Raw genomic sequence first — 6,536 nt, forward strand, 5'->3', positions numbered from 1 at the left:
GAAAATGCCTCGAACGGTAAAATGAACTAACGGGAAGAGAAAAAGGATTTTCTAACGTATGGTTCTATCTGACAAGCTACTTCAAGCTTAAGTAACCTCAAATAAAACCTAGTGCTCGGGGTCCCAAAAACACTCCCGGGGACATTATAGCCAAAACTTCCATAATTTCCTCCTGATCTCAATAATTCCCAATTTATCATCAAATAACACTCTCATTATTCAATATCCCAATAAAAGACCCCCGTTATGACAAAATTGCTAATTTATAATATAAGACCGTCTCATGCCGAATAGCTCAAATATATCTCCATAATAATGGGATCTCATTCATAACTCACAATATGCACCGAAATACACAAATATGCCCTCAACGGGCCAAATTACCAAAACACCCTAATAATCAAGTGTGGACCCACATGCATGCATATAACATCATATTATAATATAATTCACATAAACATGCATATATTCATTTAATGGCATAATTAAACAGTTATGGCCCTCTCGGCCTACTAATCCAGCCATGAAACCGCATTAAGGATTTTGGGGCATTACAACTATCCCCTCCTTATAGAAATTTCGTCCTCGAAATTTACCTGAATAGCTCGGGATACTGACTCACATATTTAACTCTAGCTCCCAGGTCGCTTCCTCGACCTCGTTCTTCCTCCACAATACCTTTACCAAAGGTATCGTCTTATTTTTGAGGACCTTGTCCTTTCTGTCAAGTATCTGAACTGGCTGCTGTTTAACGCCCAAATCGTGACAACCACTAAGCGGTGGTTGTAGTATAATCGGGCAGTCGATCCACAAGGAGGTAACCTATACTCAAAAGATTAGTAGAAAATAACACAAAAATTAGTAACAATAAATGAATAAAAAGATGGAAATGAAAAGAGGTTTGAGATTTTGGTATTGTATTTTTGATGAAATGATAAAGTGAGATAGGTGAGATAAATGTAAGATGTAATCAAGAGTTTGAGAAATGGAAAGGTTTCAAGAATCATCCATATGCTTGCTTAGTTACTTAGTTACTTGATTTACAAAAATACACAAGTAAATAGTTCACATCCCAACATTTACTTGGAAAATCTAACATTAAAGTCCATATTCTTTTCTAACAAAAGTCCATTTGAGTTATAAAGTTCTTTACTTTAAAAGCACAAAGTTAATCTTATGAAAAATCTAAAAATGACAAAATACCCAAGGGCAATAATGCAATAGCAGATTAGACATAAAATTATGTATCAATATTACTTTTACTAATTAGAAGCACATAGAAAGAGCATGACTAATCCTATATACTATTAGCATAAGTAAATAAAGATAGAGATGAAAGAATATAAATAACTCAAATTTATTACATTAAGAACATAGTAAATCAAAGTAGCAAAATAACATCACTTGCATATGGAATCATCCCTAACCTTCCTAGGAAGATTAGGCCATTATGCTCATGATTCTCACAAAATTCTAAGAAGAAAATATGAGAAGAAAGTGAGTGGAAATTTTGCTATAGTTTCTCTACTCTAAAAATTACATACCTATTATGAAGAAAGAGTCCCTATTAATATATAAATAAAAGGACTAAAAAGAAATTAAACAACAAAATGGAGTTTGCAAAATAAATCTAAAATATTAATAATAAAATATGATTTTGAAAAATCAAATCTTATTATTAATATTACCCTAGCTATTTTTGTGTATAGTCAAAATGCTCATTTTCTAAAATACCACAAAAACATGATCTTCAAAGCTCAAAATAGCAATTTACAAAGCCCAATACCCACAAAACATGGCTGGTGACACAAGAGGGTTTTGACCCATTTTCAGCCAATGAGGGAGTGCCACGTAGGCAGGCTGCTGGGAAGATTGAAGCTTGTTCACGTTTGGGCCTGCTGGGCCTTTGGTTATTGATGAAGGGGCTGGCTTTGGTTCACGTTGGAGGAAAAGAGGCAAGGCCGTGGGGGTCTCTTTGGATTGGGCTGCTGGAGAGCTGTTGAAGGCTGGGCAGCTGACAGGTGCTACGTGGCGTTGGAGATGCTTGGGCCTGTTGGGCTTCGATGGAGTGAAGCCGTGAAGAGTCATGCGGGTCAAAGGCTAAAAGGAGGTAATGGGTGTCTGGACACGTGGCGCGCTGGGGTGGGTGGCTGGCAGGCTGGGCAGCTGTTGGCGTGGCGGCCTGGGATTGGCTGGCAGGAGGACGCGTGGCGGGCTGTGGTGGTGACACCTGGCGGGTGGGCAAGGAGAAGAGGGATCTTGCTGTTGGGCTTGGGCCAAAAAAAATGGGCTTCCTTCTTGGGCTTTGATCTTCAAAAATACCATTTTCTCTTCTCTTTTTTCAGATTTAATTATTTTCTTTTCTTTTCATTTCAAAGTATCAAAATACAATTGTAATTCCTACAAAATAATAATAAATTAAATCATAATCAAATATTTTCATTTATAAAATAAATCATATTAATTCCATGAAAATATTAATTAAAATTTAATTTATTTTGACTATTAAAATCAATAAATGTGTATTTTTCACCGCTAATCAGCTGCTCCTCAAATGAGAGATTTGGCTCAAGCTCCAGATCTTCATAACTCAAAATATGATTCACATCAGATACATACATCCGAAGAGCTAAAACATGAAACACATTATACACAGCCGACAATGCCGGAGGCAAAGCCAATATGTAAGCCACTTGACCAACCCTTTCTAGGATCTCAAATGGACCTACAAACCTAGGGCTCAGCTTACCCTTTTTCCCAAACCTTCTCACCCCTTTCCATGGCGAGACTCTAAGGAAGACATAGTCTCCCACTTGGAACTCCACGTTCCTACGTTTGGGATCTACATAGTTCTTCTGCCTACTCTGAGAGGAGAGCATTCGAGCTCTAATCTTCTCAATGGCCTCACTGGTCCTCTGAACTGCCTCAGGACCTAAGTATTTCCTTTCATCTATCTCATCCCAATGAATGAGAGATTTGCACTTCCTACCATACAACATCTCATAAGGTGCAACTCCAATGGTAGACTGATAACTGTTGTTGTAGGAAAACTCTATCAAAGGTAGATACTTACTCCAAGATCCACCAAAGTCCAGCACACATGCCAGCAGCATGTCTTCCAATATCTGGATCGTCCTCTAAAATTGTCCATCTGTCTGAAGATGATAAGCAGTACTGAACTTCAATTGTGTCCCCATGGCCTTCTGTAAACTCCCCTAGAACTTGGAAGTAAATGTAGGGTCCCGATCTGACACGATCGACCTCGGCACTCCATGGAGGCGCACGATCTCTCTCACGTAGAGATCTGCATACTGATCAACTGTATAAGTAGTCCTCACTGGCAAGAAGTGAGCTGACTTGGTGTAGCGATCCACTATTACCCAAATAGAATCATGCTGACCAACAGTCCTGGGTAAGCCCACCACGAAATCCATCGTGATTTTTTCCCACTTCCACTCTGGGATATCCAGAGGCTGCAATAACCCTGCCGACCTCTGATGCTCAGCCTTGACTTGCTGACATGTCAAGCAATTAGCCACATATTCTACTACATCCCTCTTCATCCCCGCCCACCAATACAACGTTCTCACATCCTGATACATCTTCGTGGTGCCTAGATGCAAAGAGTAAGGTGTAGTATGAGATTCACCGAGAATCTCTCGCCTCAAAGCAGTGTCTAACGGAACACATATCCACCCCTTGTATCTCAACAAGCCTAACTCAAACACTGTATAATCTCTGGATGCTCCAGCCAAAACATCCTCTCTGATCTTGATCAGCTATGGATCATTCAACTGACCTTCCTTGATTCTCTCCAACATTGTAGACTGTAGCGTAATATTAGCCAACTGGCCCACCAGCAACTCTATACTAGCTCTGGTCATATCATTTGCTAACTCCCTGGCTATCAGCCTCATACCATAAATCTGTCCCGGACCCTTCTGGCTTAAACCATCAGCTACCACGTTGGCCTTTCTTGGATGATACAGAATCTCACAGTCATAATCTTTTACTAACTCCAGCCAACACATTTGTCTCATATTTAAATCTTTCTGAGTGAAGAAGTATTTCAGGCTCTTGTGGTCTGTATAGATCTCACACTTCTCTCCATAAAGATAATGCCTCCATATCTTTAAAGCAAAGACCACAGCCGCCGACTCTAAATTATGAATGGGATATCTCTTTTCATACTCCTTCAACTGACGAGAAGCATAAGCAATTACCTTATCTGATTGCATCAGAACACAGCCCAAACCCTGATGAGAAGCATCACAATAAATCACAAACTTCTCCTGATCTGTCGGGAGACTCAGAATCGGAGCTGTAATCAATCTCTGCTTCTGTTCCTGGAAGTTGTTCTCAATTTCTCCTGACCACACAAATTTCTGGCTCTTGCATGTCAACTCAGTCAATGAAGTAGCAATCTTTGAGAACCCTTCCACGAAACGCCTATAATAACCTGTCAATCCAAGGAAACTTCTAACCTCAAAAGCATTCTTTGGCCTTGGCCAATCTCTGACCGTTTCAATCTTTGCTGGATCTATCTTAATCCCCTCCTTACTGACAATGTGCCCAAGAAAGGATATCTGAGATAACCAGAACTCACATTTCTTGAATTTTGCAAACAGTCTGTGTTCCCTCAGTCTCTGTAGAACCAACCTCAGATGCTGCTCATGCTCTGACTCAGACTGAGAATATACCAGAATATCATCAATGAAGACGATCACAAACTGGTCCAGATAATCTTTGAACACTCTGTTCATCAGATCCATAAAAGCACTAGGGGCATTAGTCAATCCAAATGACATAACTAGGAACTCATAATGCCCATACCTGGTACGAAAAGCAGTCTTCGGTATGTCTCCCTCCTTGACCCTCAACTGATGATAACCAGAAGGAAGGTCGAGCTTTGAGAATACCATCTTACCTTGCAACTGATCAAACAGATCATCTATCCTTGGCAAAGGATACCTGTTCTTAATTGTCAACTTATTCAGTTCTCTGTAATCAATGCACATCCTCAGAGAACCATCCTTCTTCTTTACAAACAGAACTGGCGCACCCCAAGGTGAGAAACTAGGTTTGATAAAACCCAAATCTAACAGTTCTTGCAATTGTACTTTTAATTCTTTTAACTCAGTTGGGGCCATTCTGTAAGGTGCTCTAGACACTGGCTCCGTTCCTGGTGCCAGTTCTATAACGAACTCAATTTCTCTGTGCGGTGGCAACCTTGGAAAATCTTCTGGAAACACATCCAGAAATTTACAAACAAGTCTGGTCTCTTCTGGTCTCACTGGCACGACCTGAGTGGTATCAACCACACTGGCTAAGAATCCAATACAACCTCCTTACAATAGATCCCTAGCCCTCAAAACAGAAAGCATAGGTATGCGAGGTCCATGCACAGTACCAACAAACACAAAAGGATCCTCACCTTCAGGCTCAAAGGTGACCATCTTCCTCCTGCAATCAATGGTTGCTCCATACTTCGCCAACCAATCCATACCCAATATCATATCGAAGTCAGTCATAACCAACTCTATCAAATCCATTAATAATTCTCTGCCCTCTGCTGTCACTGGCAAAGATCTGATCAATCTCCTGGATACCACTAACTCTCAAGTGGGTAACAAAGTTCCAAACCCCACATCATAAAAATCATAGGGTCTACATAATCTATCAATAATACTACTAGAACCAAAAGAATGTGTAGCACCACAATCAATCAATACATTATAAGGGGTTCCAACACTAAGAAGCTGACCTGTAACAACTAAGGGAGAAGCCTCAGCTTCTGCTTGTATCAATGCGAACACTCGAGCTAGGGCCGAGCTGTCCGCTTTTCTGGGTTCTTCTTTTCTTGCCTTAGGGCAATCCTTTCTAAGATGACCCACTTCTCCATAAGAGAAGCAGGCCCTTGCCCTACACTCTCCCAAGTGACGCCTCTTACATCTAGGGCATTCAGGATAAGACTTCCAGGCTTCATTACCACCTGGACGACCCATTAAAACACCATGGGGTCGCCTATCAGAACCTGGAACTGGGAAGGTGTCAGGAACCTTCCTCTTCTGCTCACTGGGGCCTCCACCCCTACTTGAACCCACAAATGGAGGACCTGTCCTCCTGAACTCTTTTCTGGCTACACTGTCACGCCAGATCTTGTTCTCCGCACTCTCAGCTGTGAGTGCCTTCTCAACCACCTGTGTGTAGGTAGTAACCCTAGCCACAGTGGTAATACGTACATCACGGGCTAGTCTAGGCTGTAGTCCCTACAGAAATCTCTTTCTTCTGGTCCCATCAGTGTGCACCAGCTCCATGGAAAATTTCGCCAAACGATCAAATTTTAAGGCATACTCAGTGATTGACAAACTTCCCTGAAGTAGCCTAATGAACTCCTCAGCTTTTGCTGCCCTGATGGCATCATTGTAGTATTTTTCGTTGAACAGAGTCTGAAACTCTTCCCAACTCAGGGCATTAACATTTCTGGTCTAGGTAATTACCTCCCACCAAATTCGGGCATCCTCCTGAAACATATA

The sequence above is a fragment of the Humulus lupulus genome, chromosome 8 (assembly GCF_963169125.1).
Source record: "Humulus lupulus chromosome 8, drHumLupu1.1, whole genome shotgun sequence".
In the NCBI taxonomy this organism is placed as follows: Eukaryota; Viridiplantae; Streptophyta; class Magnoliopsida; order Rosales; family Cannabaceae; genus Humulus; species Humulus lupulus.